This window comes from Phocoena sinus, chromosome 3 (assembly GCF_008692025.1).
Source record: "Phocoena sinus isolate mPhoSin1 chromosome 3, mPhoSin1.pri, whole genome shotgun sequence".
In the NCBI taxonomy this organism is placed as follows: domain Eukaryota; kingdom Metazoa; phylum Chordata; class Mammalia; order Artiodactyla; family Phocoenidae; genus Phocoena; species Phocoena sinus.
Window position 1 is genome coordinate 63,943,990 of NC_045765.1, and position 21,171 is coordinate 63,965,160.

Below are 21,171 nucleotides of genomic sequence, written 5' to 3' on the forward strand. Positions count from 1 at the left end.
TGAACTTGGACTACAAGTTTAGCTGTGCAGGAGGAAATAACACAGTTACATTCCTCTTTGCATCAACTTAATTCCAATCTAACTCCCATCCCATTGGAATAGCAGGAAATATAATCTTGGGCCATGCTTGGGTGAAAAACACAAATATAATATTCAATAAATTACCTTTTCCAAAGTGTTGTTGCTGTTATTGTTACTACTACTACTACTACTATTATGATTATTCTGCTATTCCAAATGGTTTGATTTTCTTTTAGTACTTTTTCTATTGATAAAAGTCCAACATATTATATGCCAATACTCTTTCCTTCCCAATGTCTTCATACTGCCTCTCTCTAATCCAGCACATACTCACTCACATACTACTTGGAGAATGCTTAAGATTGACTAGTATTTAAAGGGTTATTGAGGAATACAGTTTACACTTTTTCCCTGCTAATTCTGTTAGCCAGAATTTAATCACAAAACTAAAGGATAACTGTTACAAAACTCTTCAACATTATTCTCTGTACAGATGGTGAACAATCTCTCCAAAAACTATGAATCCTGTGGAAACTTTGTAAAGAGTATTTACTGTTGTCAAACATAAAGCCAAGGATAAAAAATGAACGTTAGGAGAGCAATATTAATGATGCAGTTGTCTAAAAAATAGGGACACGTTTATAATACATACAAAGCATTTCTTTCAATGCTATATCTAAGATAAATTGCTGAGCTGTTCCCAGGATGTACTACTCAGCAGCCACTCTTACTCTTCATTCCTCAAGAATGAATGGGCAGATATTATTAACCTTGTTTATAAATGAGGTAACTAAATCTCAAAGTGACTTTTCAAGGATATTATCTTTCAAGGAAACTTTGTTGTGTTCTTGCCCCTTTGCAGTGTCAGTGTATGTGCTATAATACATCAAAATCGGTATGCTATTCTGAGGGGCTACAAGAAGACAGCTCTAGAATTTGGTATTCATTGTTTAATAAAATATCAGAGTTGGAACCACTGTTAAATTTTACCCATTCATTCTAGCTGGTTGAAAAGTCATACATGCCACTCCTGAGATTCAGGCTCTCAAGAAAGTCCAAGAACAAATTTTAATGGCTTCTAACAATCTTCAGATGAGACAGGTAAGGCTGAAAACCTTTAAAATAACCCAATTTCTTCTTCTAATGGAAATATCTTAATTCTCTAAATGTTGAACTATAAATGTAATTGTTTTCCAAACTTTCTGCTCTTGAATAAAATATCAATAGTTGTAAATGCAGAGCTGGTGTAGTGAAAAGCAGCTATTACTCTTCCCCCTAACAGAACATACACTAATAGAAATCTTTTAACTACTACAGAAACTTTCCAATTGGAATGTACAAGTTCAATTTTGAGTATTTGAAGCAAAGTTGTTAAACCTTAGTCCAAGTTTCTCCCCTAAAATTTTGCTTTTAACATCTTTTCAGGTCTACAGATTGTTATACAGGAAAAGCCAAAAGAGGATGCAAATCTCATTTTACCTCTGTAATTGTTATGCATACGATGGGTCTTGGTTTTCTCTTGTGTAATTATTAATTTTTTTTTTCTCAAATCCTCACCTGACACCAGGGAAACACTCTCCCCTATAAAGTCTGTTATATCAGCAGCACACAAATTAGTTTGTCAACAGGAACCTTTAATGATATTGCTTTGACTGTATATTTTCATGGTCATATCCTCTTGAGGATCCCAGAGATTAAAAAAAATATCTTAGTCCTATCCTCTCTGGCATAATATGACCAATAAAGTTGGTGCCTTTCTTGGTCAGTCTCTCCCAGGGGACATCAAGGAATCATTCTTATGCCATTGCCCTCCTCTGATATAATCTGTATTCTCTGCTAAAAGGAATGTGACATCCTTGTCTTTGCCTCATCTGCAAGAGTTCTCTAGCTCTCTCAGACATTCTGGATATTACTAGAAAGCAATCAGGGAGGTTTCTGTTGAATCTCCCAGTGCCAGATCTTGCTACAGAATGTGACACCCTAAGTTATCTCAGCTTCTACCTAGATATCACTTTCAAACTTCTCTTTAGGACAAAAGCTCTCCATACCTAAGGCACACAGCATTGCTGCCAAGGGTCAGAAAGTCTTCTGACTGTGGCTCTCTCTTCTCCAAAGGCCTCTTTGCTCCCTATGAAGGGAGTCACTGAAAAATAAAATGTGTGCAGTCAAAACTCAGTGGGAGAGCTCAACAACAGAACAGAGAGGACAGAGAAAAAAGAGATTACCCAATTTGAAAAACACAAAATAGACTGAAGAAATAAAAAGGGACTTGTGGGACAACAATAAAAGATCTATATTCCTGTCATAAGAATCCTAAAAGAAGAGGAGAAAAAGAGGGGCTAAAAAAGTGCTGAAAGAAATAACATCTGAAAAATACTAAGAATTGCTAAGAAAGAAAAAAAGAGACATAAACCTACAGATTTAATAATCTGGATGAACCCAAGCAGCATAAACCTAAAGAAATCCCAACATAGTCAAACTTCCGAAAACTAAAGACGAAGAAAAAAAGTCTTGACAGTAACAACAGAGAAATAACACCTAGCCTACACAGAAAAACAATTCAAAAGACAGCAGATTTCTCATCAGAAACCATGGAGGACAGAATAAAGTGGTACAACATTTTTCAAGAGATGAAAGAAAAGATTCTGTCAACCCAGAATACTATACTCAGCAAAATTATACTTTAAGAATGAAGGGGAAATCAAGACATTCTCAGATGAATTAAACTAAAAGAATTTGATAAACAACAAGGTCCTACTGTATAGCACAGGGAACTATATTCAATATCCTGTGATAAACCATAATGGAAAGAATATTAAAAAGAATGTATACATGTATAATTGAGTCACTTTGCTGTACAGCAGTAATTAACACAGCATTGTAATTCAACTATACTTCAATAAAAAATAAATTTAAAAAAAGAATCTAAAAAAAAGAATTTGTTGCAAGCACATCTACTCTAAAACAATGACTAAATAAATTGAAAATACAAATGAACAATAAAATTGAAAAGAGAAAAATAGAAAATAAAACAAAAATCCAGCCTTTAAAAAAAAAGATTGTTAACAAAGATAAAAGGAGAAAATAAACAAATTACCAATATCAGAATGAAACCAGGCCATATCAGTACACACTCTGCAGATTTCAAAAAGATAAGGGTATAATACAAACAACTCTACGCAAATACATTCAACAACTTAAACGAAATGGACTAATAACTCAAAAAACAATAATTACTACAAATCATTTAATATGAAATAGATAATTAGAAAAGCCCTACAGATATTAAGAAAATTGAATCAATAATTTTTAAACTCCCAAAAAAGAAAGTTCCAGGTCTAGATGGTTTCACCAAAGAATTCTACCATATATTTAAAGTAAACTTAACATCAGTTATGTATGAACTCTTCCAGAAATCTCAAGAGACGGAATACTTCCCAAAGTGTTTTGTGAGGCTGGTATTATCTTGATCCCCAAACCAGGAAAAGTACAAAAAAGGAAAACTGCAAACCAATATCCCCCATATTATTTAGAAACAAAATGTCTTAATAAATATTAGAAAATAGAATTCAGCAATATATTAAAAGAACTGTATACCATGACAAAGTGGATTTATTCTAGGGATGGAAGTCTGGTTCACAATTCAAACATCATTCAATGTAAGCCACCATATTAACAAGCTAAACAAGAAAAACACTTGATCATATCAATTAATGCAGAAAAAAATTTTTGACAAAATTCAACTCCTATTCATGATTTAAAAACCCTAGAAAAATAGAAAAGAGGAAAACTTCTTCAACCTAATAACAAGCATCTACAAAAAGCCTATAGCTAACATTATACTTAATGGTGAAAGATGGAATGTTTCTTTCTATGACTGAGAACAAGGCAAGGATGTCTGACTTCCTCACTCTTATTCAACATCAAGCTGGAAGCTCTAACCAGTACAACAAGGCAAGAAATGGGAATAAAAGGCATACAGATCAGAAAGGAAAAAATACAACTCTCTGTATCTGCAGATGACATGATTGCAAAAATAATCCCAAGATAACCACAAAAAACTTGTAGACCTACAGTTGCACACTGAACAACATGAGGGTTAGGGGTACCAACACCCATGCAGTTGAAAATGTGTGTATAAATTTAGAGTCACTCCTCCTTACGTGCAGCTCCACGTTCTTGGATTTAACAAACCACAGATCATACAGTAGTATAGTATGTATTTTTAAATTAATTTTTATTGGAATATAGTACATATATATTTTTTGTTTCCAAAGAGGAACTTTATCTATTTATTTATTTTTATCATCTTTATTGGAGTATAACTGCTTTACAATGGTGTGTTAGTTTCTGCTGTATAACAAAGTGAATCAGCTACACATATACATATATCCCCATATCTACTCCCTCTTGTGTCTCCCTCCCACCCTCCCTATCCCATCCCCCCAGTTGGACACAAAGTACCGAGCTGATCTCCCTGTGTTATGCAGCTGCTTCCCATTAGCTATCTGTTTTACAATCCATAGTGTATATATGTCCATGCCACTCTCTCATTTCGACCCAGCTTACCCTTCCCCCTCCCCATGTCCTCAAGTCCATTCTCTATGTCTGTGTCTTTATTCCTGTCCTGCCCCTAGGTTCTTCAGGATGCTTTTTTTTTTAAATTCCATATATGTTAGCATACAGTACCTGTTTTTCTCTTTCTGACTTACTTCACTCTGTATGATAGTCTATAGCTCCATCCACCTCATTAGAAATAATTCAGTTTCGTTTCCTTTTATGGCTGAGTAATATTCCATTGTATATATGTGCCAAATCTTCCTTACTTAGGCTGCTTGCATGTCCTGGCAATTGTAAATAGAGCTGCAATGAACACTGTGGTACAAGACTCTATTTGAATTATGGTTTTCTCAGGGTATATGACCAGTAGTGGGAATGCCAGGTCATATGGAAGTTCTATTTTTAGTTTTCTAAGGAACATCCATACTGTTTTCAATAGTGGCTTTATTAATTTACATTCCCACCAACAGAGAAAGAGGGTTCCCTTTTCTCCACAACCTCTCCAGCATTTATTGTTAATAGATTTTTTGATGATGGCCATTCTAACTGGTGTGAGGTGATACCTCATTGTAATTTTGATTTGCATTTCTCTAATGATTAGTGATGTTGAGCATTCTTTCATGTGTTTGTTGGCAATCTGTATACCTTCTTTGGAGAAATGTCTATTTAGGTGTTCTGCCCATTTTTGGATTGGGTTGTTTGTTTTTTTGATATTGAGCTGCATGAGCTGCTTGTATATTTTGGAGATTAATCCTTTGTCAGTTGCTTCATTTGCAAATATTTTCTCCCATTCTGAGGGTGGTCTTTTTATCTTGCTTATGGTTTCCTTTGCTGTGCAAAAGTTTTAAGTTTCATTATGTCCCATTTGTTTATTTTTGTTTTTATTTCCATTACTCTAGGAGGTGGGTCAAAAAGGATTTTGCTGTGATTTATGTCATACAGTGATCTGCCTATGTTTTCCTCTAAGAATTTTACAGTGTCTGGTCTTACATTTAGGTCTTTAATCCATTTGGAGTTTATTTTTGTGTATTGTGTTAGGAAGTGATCTAATTTCATTCTTTTACATGTAGCTGTCCAGTTTTCCCAGCATGATTTGTTGAAGTGGCTGTCTTTTCTCCATTGTATATTCTTGCCTCATTTATCAAAGATAAGGTGACCATTAGTGCATGGTTTTATCTCTGGGCTTTCTATCCTGTTCCACTGATCTATATTTCTGTTTTTGTGCCAGTACCATACTGTCTTGATTACTGTAGCTTTGTAGTATAGTCTGAAGTCTGGGAGCCTGATTCCTCCAGTTCCGTTTTTCTTTCTCAAGATTGCTTTGGCTATTTGGGGTCTTTTGTGTTTCCATACAAATTGTGAAATTTTTTGTTCTAGTTCTGTGAAAAATGCCAGTGGTAGTCTGATAGGGATTGCATTGAATCAGTAGATTGCTTTGGGTAGTATAGTCATTTTCACAATGTTGATTCTTCCAATCTAAGAACACGGTATATTTCTCCATCTGTTTGTATCATCTTTAATTTCTTTCATCAGTGTCTTATAGTTTTCTGCATACAGGTCTTTTGTCTCCTTAGGTAGGTTTATTCCTAGGTGTTTTATTCTTTTTGTTGCAATGTAGATGGGACTGTTTCCTTAATTTCTTTCAGATTTTTTATCGTTAGTGTATAGGAATGCAAGAGATTTCTGTGCATTAAATTTTTATCCTGATACTTTATCAAATTCATTGATTAGCTCTAGTAGTATTCTGGTAGCATCTTTAGGATTCTCTATGTATAGTATCATATCATCTGCAAACAGTAACAGTTTTACTTCTTTTCCAATTTGGACTCCTTTTATTTATTTTTCTTCTCTGATTGCTGTGGTTAAAATTTCCAAAACTATGTTGAATAATGTTGGTGAGAGTGGGCAACCTTGTCCTGTTCCTGATGTTGCTGAAAATGGTTTCAGTTTCACCACTGAGAATGATGTTGGCTCTGGGTTTGTCATATATGGCTTTTATTATGTTGAGGTATGTTTCCTCTATGTCCACTTTCTGAAGGGTTTTTATCATTAATGGGTTTTGAATTATGTCAAAAGCTTTTCCTGCATCTACTGAGATGATCACATGGTTTTTCTCCTTCAATTTGTTAATATGGTATATCACATTGATTGATTTGCGTATACTGAAGAATCCTTGCATTCCTAAGATAAACCGCACTTGATGATGGTGGATGATCCTCTAATGTGCTGTTGGATTCTGTTTGCTAGTATTTTGTTGAGGATTTTAGCATTTATGTTCATCAGTGATATTGGCCTCTAGTTTTTGTTTTTTGCGGCATCTTTGTCTGGTTTTGGTGTCAGGGTGATGGTGACCTCGTAGAATGTGTTTGGGAGTGTTTCTCCCTCTGCTATATTTTGGAAGAGTTTGAGAAGGATAGGTGTTAGATCTTTTCTAAATGTTTCATAGAATTTGTCTGTCAAGCCATCTGGTCCTGGGCTTTTGTTTGTTGGAAGATTTTTAATCACAGTTTCAATTTCAGTGCTTGTGATTGGTCTGTTCATGTTTTCTATTTCTTCCTTGTTCAGTCTCAGAAGGTTGTGCTTTTCTAAGAATTTTTCCATTTCTTCTGGGCTGTCTATTTTTTTCACATATAGTTGCTTGTAGTAATCTCTCATGAGCCTTTGCATTTCTGCAGTGTCAGCTGTTACTTCTCCTTTTTCATTTCTAATTCTATTGATTTGAGTCTTCTCCCTTTTTTTCTTGATGAGTCTGGCTAATGGTTTATCAATTTTGTTTATCTTCTCAAAGAACCAGTTTTTAGTTTTATTGATCTTTGCTATTGTTTCCTTCATTTTTTTCCCATTTATTTCTGATCTGATCTTTATGATTTTTTCCTACTGCTAACTTTGGGGGTTTTTTTTGTTCTTCTTTCTCTAATTGCTTTAGGTGTAAGGTTAGGTTGTTTATTTGAGATATATCTTGTTTCTTGAGGTAGGAAGAAATCCCCTAAGAATTTCCCTCTTAGAACTGCTTGTGCTGCATCCCATAGGTTTTGGTCGTCGTGTTTTCATTGTCATTTGTTTCTAGGTATTTTTTGATTTCCTCTTTGATATCTTCAGTGATCTCTTGGATATTTAGCAGTGTATTGGTCAGACCCTATGCGTTTGTATTTTTTACAGATTTTTTCCTGTAATTGATACCTAGTGTGATAGCGTTGTGGTTGGGCAACAGAAGAATGAATCATTTATTATTTACTGTGAGGTATTTAATAAATCTATCTTTGATTCAGAATACCTCATGTATGTATGTATTCATGTATGTATTGGGGATAAAATGAATACATATGAATATTAAACATTCTAAAGTACCCAAATATTTTTTTTCTGATGAATAAAGGAGGCAGATCTCCCTTTAATGTAAATTTATATTTTATTTTCTCTAATGAAACAAATAATTGTTGTAAACACCCAAGAATTCACTTTTCTAATTACCAGGAGTTTTAACCATAGAGGTTAAAACCAAAGACAATGGCATTAGACCTGGGTTGAGTTACTCAGGGGGCTTCTGTATCCTTCTCTGTAATATAAGAACATTATTGGAGGATTATATCAGATACCCAGCTATGTAAGTAAGCCTGGAAGCATATCCTCCAGACTTTGACTGAGAGCTTTATTCCAACCAAAAGAGAGAACCTGAGCCAGAACCACCCAGCTAAATGGCTCCCATCTCTGATCGTCAGAAACTATAAGAGATAATAAACTGTTTTAAGCTGCTGAAATTTGGTGTAACTTATCACACAGTATTAAATAATACAGATACTATACATAAAATCATTTTCATAATACTTGGCATATATTCCAGTAAATGCTGGCCAATAGGAGCAGCAGCAGCACCTAGAGGGAGGTGATGCGATTACCTAGCAGGGAACTCATGAATGCAAAGACTGGAGCTGTTTGTATTTCAAAACAATGTAATTCTAACAACTACATAAGAGCCAAAGATAACCTTCATAGCATGATAATAATTCAACCTCTATAAGCACAGAGATTTTGCAGATGCAATCCCTTATTCCAAAGGCAATGAAAGTTCACAAACTCTCACCTGGCTCTCCCAAAGAATCCCTTCTCTCAAGTGGGATAACTTTGACCCACTCATGGAACACCAAAACAGAGAGAGAAAGTCCTTTCTGAGGGGAAAAGAAGAGCATTTCTCAGACCAAAGAGTAAAAACTGAGCGGCTTTCTTCTGTGACAGTGATAAAAACAATAAGGTATTACATAAAGACACAGATATATGACATATACCAAATTTGCAGAGGAGAATTCATGTTCCAGTGTCATGGTTTAATAAGTTCAAATTGCCTTCTATGTGATAATAAGTTTATATTTTCATCTGTCTATAGAGTAATAAGTGGTAGGTGGTGGTGGGGTGGGGGGGCAGAGGACAGAGACCAAACTGCAGTTTGAAAATGATAATGCACAGGCCCATGGTATTTCTTTATAGAACTATATAGCAAAGTCAAAAGGAATACCCATCAATCATTATCTGGTTAGAACACCACATTAGTAAAAGTGACTAGGACAGATGAGCAATGTTGGAATATATGTCACCTTATTTCACAGTGGATCCTATCCATGTGAAAGATCATCAGGGTCAAGGAAGTCTGCTGTTTAATAATGAATGTTTCCATGCCTGGCAGTAGGATCATGAGTAATAACCATTGTTTCTCTCTTTACTAATTTTAGAAATCATTTAATCCACCATGGCTATATCCAATAGCCCAAAACAATATTCAACAAATCATAGACTTGAACTGTCTAAAATATTACAATGCCTGACATTTATTCATTTTTTTCAAGGAATATTTGTGATATATCTTTCTTAGGCTGGTAATCAAGGCCTTTTGAAAACTGGTCCTAATATGACTTTCTTACTATCATACCACCTTATACATCTAGGTTAATTGAAATGATGCCTTCAATCACCCTGCTCTACCTGAATTCATATCAGTTCTTCAAGTTTAAAGACTACCAATATTTCAAGAATGCCACATTCCACCTCTGAATTGCCATAGCATTTTCTTTGAAACCAGCATACAATAAGATTGCTATGTAGAAAATCCATTAGAATTGACCAAAAAAAGCTACTGGAACTAATGAGTGATTTGGTAAAGGTTCAGGATACAAGATCAATATTTTAAAAAGGCAACTGTATTTAGATATTTTAACAATAAACAATCAGAAATTGAAATGAAAAGATAATATCATTTACAATACATCAAAAGTATGAAACCCTGTGGAATAAAACTGATAAAACATGTTTAAGACATAAACTAAAAAGTACAAAACATTGATATATCATATCCTGGGTTCAGAAGACTCAATATTGCTAAATATAAATTCTCTCCAAATTTATTCAGAAATTTAATTTATTCCCAATAAAAATCTCAGCAAGACATTTTAAAGAATTTGACAAGCTAATTCTAATATTTATATAGAAATTCAAAGGCCATACAATTAGTCAAAACAGTTTTCAAAAAACAAAGATGGAAGACTAACTTTACCTGATTTCAAGACATTTGGTAATCTAGGCAGTATGGTAATTGTGTCAAGATAGACAATATCAATATATCAATGGATCTAAAGAGAATCTCCAGAAATAGACCCACACATAGATGGACAATTGATCTTCTTAAAGCGTACAAATGAAATCCAATAGAGAAAGGGTAGCCTTTTAACACATGGTGCTGAATCTGTTGGCTATCTATATGCAACTTCAACCCATACCTTGAACACTACAAAAATCTACTCAATACTGGATCACAGCTCTAAATGTAAAACCTAGAAGAAAACAGCAGAAAATCTTTGTGACCTGGTTCTGGCAAAGAGTCGGATTTCTTAAGTAAGACATCAAAAACATGATCCATAAAAGAAAAAATTGACAAATGGAACCTCACCAAAATTAGAAACATGTGCTTTTTGAAACAAACTGTTAAGGGAATGAAAATGCAAGGCAAAGACTAAGGAGGAAATATTTTCAAGTCATATCTGATAAAGGATTCTATCTAGAATAAATAAAGAATTCATAAAACTCAATAAAGAGAAAACCCACTAAAAACAATTTTAAAATTTGAAATATAATCATCATGCTATCAGAGAGCATATATGTCATCATAAAAATTACACACACAAATGGCAAAGTGAAATGAAAATCTTTGACAGAGAAGGTAATGGCAACAGGCAAGCACAGAGGGATTGAGTTTACAAACACAGTATTCATTAGTAGGATATAAGTAATTAGTTTAAAGTGAAGCAAAGAAAACATAGTTGAAATATTAAAAATCCATTTTCAAATTCTTTTCACCCCAGGAGTAAATGTTTCTGTACAAAAAAGACAATCCCATGGTAGTGAAAACAAACATCACCACCCCTGTATTCAAAACAAGTACTATGTGAGTTGAGTGACCCACCACTGAATTTGCAAAAAAATTTTCTTTTTAAGTTTACTTACTATTTAAACTGCTTTAGAGTGAGTGCTTAAACAGTATCTCAAGTCTAGCTGGTGATGTCTTTGGGGGCCAAGCCTAAATTTTCTAATATTCTAAAGGCCTGGGGTTTTAGATAGTACTTACACAGCATGCCAACACTTTGGGGTAGTCACACAGAGGAATAATAAAAAGAGTCGGAATTCCAAGAGTTGGACACAGAATAAGGGGTTTACAAAATGAGAAAGACAAAGCTGTTAAAGAATGTATGGAAGGGAATGTTGAATGCTTTACAAAGTGTGACAACCTAAAGTATAAGCAATTCAACAATATTTAGTCATTTTCATGATATTTACTCATAATCTAGTATAAGTTCAGTGTAAGATTTTTTGGGGCAAAGCTAGATTGTCATACATAAAGTGAAGAAATTCTCTTTCTGGAGGTATAAGTGAGAAATCTTGTTAACTAAACTTTGTGAAGTAAGAGAACACATCTTATTTTTATATAATTAATGGTATTGATGAAAAGTCAACCCAAGGCAAATAATAGAAAAGATCTTATATGGGGGCTTCCCACAAGTGAAGTCACCAGGACATCGGTGAAGAAAGTGCTGGTGTACTCTGAAATTGATGATGACGATATGACTGAAAGAGTGCTAACTCAGATCCTTATACAATCATAAGATTTGGAAAATGGTATCTGCATTGCTTACCTCACAAAATGTGAGCAGAGTTTACCTCCGCCATTGTTCTATGGGAAATAGGTTTTCCTTTCTCCTTTCAGATTATGGCAAATATTCTTAAATACATATCTGTGAAATTGACATTTTAAAAGTCTTGGGTACTGGCAGTCAGTAAACACCATTAGCTTTTAATACGCAAATCCATGCATGTGTGGTAAGTCTATGTTTGCACTGGCATGGCTACTGCTTTCAAAACCTTGCTCAGAACTCTTAACTATTTTCTATAGGGAATGGCCCAACTTAATCCCGTACATAGATTTGTGTATGTCTGTATATGCATTGTAGGGACCTGTGATACAATTTCTTAATAATGGATTGCAAGCTCACACACTCAGTAGTGCACACCAGCTCAGAAAATTCATGTGTACCTCATTCAGTGACATAACCAGTGAAGATGGCTACAGAGAAAAGGCATTATTGGAAGTAAATGATAATTTGAACCTTCACTTCTACAGATTTTCTTCTCTCCGTGGTCTTAATAGACATCTAGACTATTTTTTTGGAAAAGATGGGGCACTCTGTCTGCTTAACAAATAACCCAAAATTTTGTCTTAAGGGTTATTAGTGTGACACCTGCCATATGCACTAAATTCCTTTGGAATTGGATATATTACTGAGTAGCAATAGCTGGCTATCCTCTGTAAACTACAGAAATCTACAGATACTGTCAGATACAGTCTACTGAAGGGGAAGGTCAGCCCTTCTGTACAGATACACATAGACACACACATATGTACACATACACATACATACAACACATACACATAGGTATATGCACACACACACATACACCCACACGCACAAACACACATACACATATACCCACACACTCCTCTGTGGTTTAAACTGACCATGGGTTAAAATGCATAGGGAAATGAACTCCAAACCTGTTAGTTTCATGGACAACACCAGGAGTCAGAAGTATGTTTATCCTTTCTCTAGGGTGCTGAGTTAAGTCAGGCCTAAAATTGGAAGAAAAAATAAGCAACAGTCAGCAGACTGCCCATCTGAGAAGAAATGATTTGGGGAACATGATAATCTGATGTAAAAATATGGAACACAGTCTTCATTTTCTACAGCTTATTCTGAGCCAATTAGTAGCTCTAAAAATAAGTCACAGAATTATGATGTTTTCTCTTATAATGTGAGGAGCCTGATATACAAAATAATTTGATGCATTTTTAAGAGTGAAAATCTTACTAGGCAGTGTTTTTTTTTCTTATAAATTAGTATTTTTAAAATAAAAATTCACTACTCATCTGGAGACAATTACTACTCATTGGAAAAACATTTTCTATTCTAATAATTTTGAAATTGTATCTGCAAGTGGCATCAGAGTCATATACAGTGTTCCATGTCAACACCTGTACAGTGAGTTTATCAAACCTATTACCAAAAAAAAGGAAGGAACATGAAACGTGGTTAAAGAATTGGTATTCTCAACTCTCATGCCTCAAATCATCTTTAGTCCCCTGCAGACACTTTTAATCAGCAAAGGACATTAGTAAGATTGTTGACTGAAACCTCTAAGCAGTAAAGCCAAAAATAAATGACTAAAGGTCTGGCTGGCATTCTCATCATTGCTTGTGCTACCATTTATCACACCTATGTGGGGACCTAGTAGTTCATCTTCTCTTAATGGTGTCTATAGATATAAAGATGTTAATAGACTCTTAGGGAGCACGGGATGTTTATGAGGTAATATAAACTGTTTGCAAAAACATCTACATTTGTTATTTCAATTGCACATTTTTTCCTCCAGAGTGACTTGATCCCTCTTAGAAGATATCCATGCCTCTATGTTCATTTACACTAACAGACACAAAATGGGGTGAAGCCAGGTTACAAAAGTTGTCATTAGACTGCTGTCTTCAGGCTATCTACATTATTGTGCTCAGTGGAAGAGCTAAGTAGAATCTCATTTGCCTTTGCAAGTCTGTTGTTCATCTCCAAGACCTAGAAAGCTTCTTGAAGATGGGCTCATTAGCACTTATGTCAACATCCAGGAGAAATTTCTGCCAGAAACCAAGTAAAAGTTACTTGACACAGTTTTAGGCAGGGTGAACTTCCACACCATAATAAGGTATTGCCTAGACCCCTAAAAATTTTAAGTTGGCCTTTAACAAATGTCTAAGTATATTTTTGCAAATATCTACCACTTATTTTGACCAAGACTTCACAGAAAAACAATAGAATTCTTGATATGGATTTTTCTCCTGGACATTGATTTTCACAAGCCTTAATAGATGTTGACAAAATTTCTGTGAACTCATATTGACAATGGCATACCAGCAAATATCAAGAAATAAGAAAATTCACTGACTTTTGGAACATAATCTTGAAAGAGAAAGGCTCATAAAATTTTAGAACTGAAATGTCCTTAGAGACCCCTGGACCCAACTTCTTTTTCAGTGTGTGTAGATGACAAAACTGTGGACCTCACAGCCTGAGTACCCTAGTGGGCAGAACCCAGGCTGCATGACCTCCAATCTAACACAAGACTTCTACAGTTTACTGACTCCGGGAAAGGAGTCAAGTGGTATCTGAATCCAAAAACTGATAGACACTGGTTCTTAAACTTTGGTCCCCAGAGCAAGCATCAGCAGCACCTGGGAATTTGTTAAAAATGAAAATTCACAGGTCCCATTCCAGAGCTACTGAATCAGAAATTCTGGGGTTGGGACCCAGTGATGAATGTTTTAACAAGCCCTTCAGTTCATTCTGAGGCACACTGAAGCTTGAGAACCACTGTGATAGGAGATTGTTACTTCAAGAAAAGATATTTTAATTTTTCCTATTCATATTTACAAAGATTAAAAAAAGGACTAATTGAAATTGAAAAATATTATGATTATATTACTTAAATATTTATAACTATGTTGACTAGATTTTTTTGCATAAAGCCATATAAGAATATTGCTTAAAAGATATGCTATCTTAATTCACAAGTATTTGCTAAAATAATGCCCTAAAGGGAACATAAAATTTAATATACCACAGTTATGTAATAAAACATCAGTCTTTTAAAAATGCCTATTTTCTGATGAAGATTCACTCCTCAAGTGAATGCTGTGGTTTGTTTTGCTTAAGTTGTACGTGCTTGGTATTTTTTGTTTTCCTAAGAAGTCTGTGTTCTGTGACATTCTAGCTTTACCAACCTGACAAAGGCACAATAACCAACCATAGTATGTCATTTTATGTCAACTAAAAGAACATATATATAAAAACTCCAGATGTCTAAAATATTAAGTAACCTTAATTTCACTGTATTCCTTGTGCTAAAGGATGAAATATATCAGAAAACATTACAGTGTAAAAATTTCTAAGATTTATCCATTTGCTGCATATAGTTAATTCATTTTTGCTGCTGCAAAATATTTCATTGTGTGAATATACTATCATTTATTTATCAGTTCTCATATTGATAGGTATTTGGGTTTTCTCTAGGTTTTTGCTCTTACAAACTATGTTGCTCGGAACTTTCTTCTCCATGTCTCATGGAACATACATGTGTGAGTTTCTTTTGGGTATATACATAAAAGCAGAATTGCTAAGTCAGAGAATATGTGAATATTGAATTTTACAAGAAAATACTAAACTTGCTTTCCAAAAATTTTTAACAATTTATACTCTAATAGTAATTTAAATGAAAGACTGTTAATCCACATCTTCCCCAAACCTTATTACTGTTCATACTTCTCAATACTGTTTTAATGAGTGCAAAACGGTATCACATTGTGGCTGCTATTTGCATTTCCCCAACTGCTAGTGACATTGCACACCTTTTCCTGTCTTTATTACACAGTGTTTCTTCTGTGAAATGGCTGCCTATGTATTTTGTCTATTTTAAAAAGACTTTTTGTGTAGGAATTTTATATTCGTTTTTTTCCCAAACAAATAGGATTTTATTAACTTTTTCACTGCCAGTGACCTATCACACTTAAAAATTTCCACTGGACTCAAAGAACCTTTTATTTCTTAAGAAAGAAAATACTGCAAATTCTCATTCAGGATTTTTTTGTTTTTCTATTGTCAAAATTTTAGTTCTATAATGGAATGTGGTTTTTGTTCACCTACTGCAAAAGCTTTTGCTACATATTCATATAGACTTACCACTAGTAAATCTAATAAAACCAGAAGATGAAAGTAACTTTGGCTGACTTGTTTTAATGTTCCTGAGCTTCGATTTCTTCATATGTAAAATGCAGATCAGTAAAGATAAAAATGAGGTACTGTAATACGGTGTAACAGGATTATTAGCACATTAAGGGAGTAGTAAAGGATGATTATTATTTTATTATGCATAAAACTAAATTTCCAATAGAGCAATAACTACAACAATATATTTGCCACATAGGTTTAAAAATTATTCACTGTCATTCCCTCATTTAGCCAGAGGGAACTAAAGCTAGCCTGTTAGGTTGCCTGACAGCACCGAATATCTGAAGTGGAAATCAACTAAATTCTGTCCAGTTTAACTCTGTCATTTAACAGATGCAAAAACAGAGGCCCAGGGAATTTTGAAACTTGCCACAGGTAGACAAATACTTTAGGGCTGAGCCAAGTCTTGGAGCAGGTTTCTTCTCACCAATATGAATCTCTTTCACATATGTGGCCCATTTCACTTCACAGAGCACTTCCTTGGCTCTATGACCTTGTTTATTCTATCATTCAGCTTATAGATATGACTTTTTTCCTTTTTGTCTTTGGAAGACAGTCTTGGGAGATTCTTTTGCACTCTTAAACTCCACTGTTTTGACAGCTGATACTAAATGAAACTTAAATTAAAAAAATATATAGGGGGGGACCTTGAAGATGGCGGAAGAGTAAGACGCGGAGATCGCCTTCCTCCCCACGGATACACCAGAAATACATCCACACGTGGAACAACTCCTACAGAACTCCTACTGAAGGCTGGCAGAAGACCTCAGACCTCCCAAAAGGCAAGAAACTCCCCACGTAACTGGGTAGGGCAAAAGAAAAAACAGAGACAAAAGAATAAGGACGGCACCTGCACCAGTGGGAGGGAGCTGTGAAGGAGGAAAAGTTTCCACACACTAGGAAGCCCCTCCGCGGGCGGAGACTGCGGGAGGCAGAGGGGGGAGTTTCGGGACCGCGGAGTAGTGCACAGCGACGGGTGCGGAGGGCAAAGCGGGGAGATTCCTGCACAGAAGATCGGTGCCGACCAGCACTCACCAACCCGAGAGGCTTGCTGCTCACCCACCGGGGCGGGCGGGGCTGCGAGCTGAGGCTAAGGTTTTGGTTTTGGACGGAGCTCAGGGAGAGGACTGGGGTTGGCGGCTTGAACATAGCCTGAAGGGGTTAGTGCACCACGACTAGCCGGGAGGGAGTTCGGGGAAAAGCCTGCACAGGCCGAAGAGGCAAGAGACTTTTTCTTCCCTCTTTGTCTCCTGGTGCGCGAGGAGAGGGGTCTAAGAGCGCTGCTTAAAGGAACTCCAGAGACGGGCGCGAGCCGCGGCTAAAACCGCGAACCCCAGAGACGGGCGCGAGCCGCGGCTGAGGGCGCGAGCCCCCGAGACGGGCGCGAGCCGCGGCTGAGGGCGCGAGCCCCCGAGACGGGCGCGAGCCGCGGCTAAAACCGCGGACCCCAGAGACGGGCGGGAGACGCTAAGGCTGCTGCTGCCGCCACCAAGGGGCCTGTGTGCGAGCACAGGTCACTCTCCACACCCCTCTTCCGCGGAGCCTGTGCAGCCCGCCACTGCCAGGTTCCCGGGATCCAGGGACAACTTCCCCGGGACAGCGCACGGCGGGCCTCAGGCTGGTGCAACGTCACGCCGGCCTCTGCCGCAACGTCACGCTGCTTCTGCCGCCGCAGGCCGGCCCCGCACGCAGTGCCCCTCCTTCCCCCATCCCCCAACCCCCGGCCTCAGTGAGCCGGAGGCCCCGAATCAGCGGCTCCTTTAACCCCGTCCTGTCTGAGCGAAAAAACAGACGCCCTCCAGCGACCTACACGCAGAGGCAGGGCCAAATCCAAAGCTGAGCTCCTGTGAGCTGTGAAAACAAAGAAGAGAAAGGGAAATCTCTCCCAGCAGCCACAGAAGCAGCGGATTAAAGCTCCACAATCAACTTGATATACCCTGCATCTGTGGAATACCTGAATAGACAAGGAATGATCCCAAATTGAAGAGGTGGAATTTAGGAGCGAAATCTATGATTTTTTTTCCCTTTTCCTCTTTTTGTGAAGGTGTACGTGTATGCTCCTGTGTGACATCTAGTCTGTATACTCTAGCTTCCACCATTTGTCCTAGGGCTCTATCCGTCCATGACTTTTTTTTAAAAATTCTTTTTCTTAATAATTAAGTTTAATTGTAATAACTTTATTATACTTTACCTTCGTTCTTTCTTTCCTTCCTTCCCTCCCTCCTTTAGACAACGAATCACCCCAAATTGAGGAGGTGGTCTCAGGGAGCAGGATTTATGATTTTTCCCCCTTTACCTCTTTTTGTGAAGGTGTATGTGTATGCTTCTGTGTAAGATTTTCTCTGTATAGCTTTGCTTCCAACATTTGTCCTAAGGTTCTATCCGTCCCTTTTTTTTTTTCTAAATATTTTTTAATTCAATAACTATATTATACTTTATTTTATTTTTACTGTATCATCTTTCTTTCTGTCTTTTTTTCCTTCTTTCCCTCCTTCCTTCCTTCCTTCCTCCCTCCCTCCCTCCTTTCTTTCCTTCTTTGCTTCTTTCTTCCTTCCTTCCTTTCCTCCTTTCCTTCTTTCTTTCCTCATACTTCTACTAATTCTCTCTACTTTTTCTCCCTTTTATTCTGAGCCGTGTGGATGAAAGGCTCTTGGTGCTCCAGCCAGGAGTCAGGGCTCTGCCTCTGAGGTAGGAGAGCCAACTTCAGGTCACTGGTCAACAAGAGACCTCCCAGCTCCACATAATATTAAACAGCGGAAATCTCCCAGAGACCTCCATCTTAACACCAGCACCCAGCTTCACTCAACGACTAGCAAGCCACAGTGCTGGACAACCTATGCCAAACAACTAGCAAAACAGGAACACAACCCCACCCATTAGCAGAGAGGCTGCCTAAAATCATAATAAGGCCACAGACACCCCAAAACACACCACCAGACGTGAACCTGCCCACTAGAGAGACAAGATCCAGCCTCATCCAGCACAACACAGGCACTAGTCCCCTCCACCAGGAAGCCTACACAACCCACTGAAACAACCTTAGCCACTGGAGACAGACATCAAAAACAACGGGAACTACGAACCTGCAGCCTGCAAAAAGGAGACCCCAAACACAGTAAGATAAGCAAAATGAGAAGACAGAAAAACACACAGCAGATGAAGGAGCAAGATAAAAACCCACCAGACCTAACAAATGAAGAGGAAATAGGCAATCTACCTGAAAAAGAATTCAGAATAATGATAGTAAGGATGATCCGAAATCTTGGAAGTAGAATGGACAAAATGCAAGAAACAGTTAACAAGGACCTACAAGAACTAAAGATGAAACAAGCAACGATGAACAATGCAATAAATGAAATTAAAATCACTCTAGATAGGATCAATAGCAGAATAACTGAGGCAGAAGAACGGATAAGTGACCTGGAAGATAAAGTAGTGGAAATAACTACTGCAGAGCAGAATAAAGAAAAAAGAATGAAAAGAACTGAGGACAGTCTCAGAGACCTCTGGGACAACATGAAACGCACCAACATTCGAATTATAGGGGTTCCAGAAGAAGAAGAAAGAAAGAAAGGGACTGAGAAAATATTTGAAGAGATTATAGTTGAAAACTTCCCTAATATGGGAAAGGAAATAGTTAATCAAGTCCAGGAAGCACAGAGGGTCCCATACAGGATAAATACAAGGAGAAACACGCCAAGACACATATTAATCAAACTGTCAAAAATTAAATACAAAGAAAGCATATTAAAAGCAGCAAGGGAAAAACAACAAATAACACACAAGGGAATCCCCATAAGGTTAACAGCGGATCTCTCAGCAGAAACCCTACAAGCCAGAAGGGAGTGGCAGGACATACTGAAAGTGATGAAGGAGAATAGCCTGCAACCAAGACTACTCTACCCAGCAAGGATCTCATTCACATTTGATGGAGAAATTAAAACCTTTACAGACAAGCAAAAGCTGAGAGAGTTCAGCACCACCAAACCAGCTTTACAACAAATGCTAAAGGAACTTCTCTAGACACGAAACACAAGAGAAGGAAATGACCTATAGTAGCGAACCCAAAACAATATATAAAATGGAAATAGGAACATACATATCAATAATTACCTTAAATGTAAATGGACTAAATGCTCCCACCAAAAGACACAGATTGGCTGAATGGATACAAAAACAAGACCCTTATATATGCTGTCTACAAGAGACCCACTTCAGAACTAGAGACACATACAGACTGAAAGTAAGGGGATGGAAAAAGATATTCCATGCAAATGGAAACCAAAAGAAAGCTGGAGTAGCAATTCTCATATCAGACAAAATAGACTTTAAAATAAGGACTATTAAAAGGGACAAAGAAGGACACTACATAATGATCAAGGGATCGATCCAAGAAGAAGATATAACAATTGTAAATATTTATGCACCCAACATAGGAGCACCTCAATACATAAGGCAAATACTAACAACCATAAAAGGGGAGATCAACAGTAACACATTCATAGTAGGGGACTTTAACACCCCACTTTCACCCATGGACAGATCATCCAAAATGAAAATAAATAAGGAAACACAAGCTTTAAATGATACATTAAACAAGATGGACTTAATTGATGTTTATAGGACACTCCATCCAAAAACAACAGAATACACATTTTTCTCAAGTGCTCATGGAACATTCTCCAGGATAGATCATATCTTGGGTCACAAATCAAGCCTTGGTAAATTTAAGAAAACTGAAATTGTATCAAGTATCTTTTCCGACCACAACGCCATGAGACTAGATATCAATTACAGGAAAAGATCTGTAAAAAATACAAACACATGGAGGCTAAACAATACACTACTTAATAATGAAGTGATCACTGAAGAAATCAAAGAGGAAATAAAAAAATACCTAGAAACAAATGACAATGGAGACACAACGACCCAAAACCTATGGGATGCAGCAAAAGCAGTTCTAAGGGGGAAGTTTATAGCAATACAAGCCCACCTTAAGAAGCAGGAAACATCTCGAATAAACAACCTAACCTTGCACCTCAAGCAATTAGAGAAAGAAGAACAAAAAAACCCCAAAGCTAGCAGAAGGAAAGAAATCATAAAAATCAGATCAGAAATAAATGAAAAAGAAATGAAGGAAACGATAGCAAAGATCAATAAAACTAAAAGCTGGTTCTTTGAGAAGATAAACAAAATAGATAAACCACTAGCCAGACTCATCAAG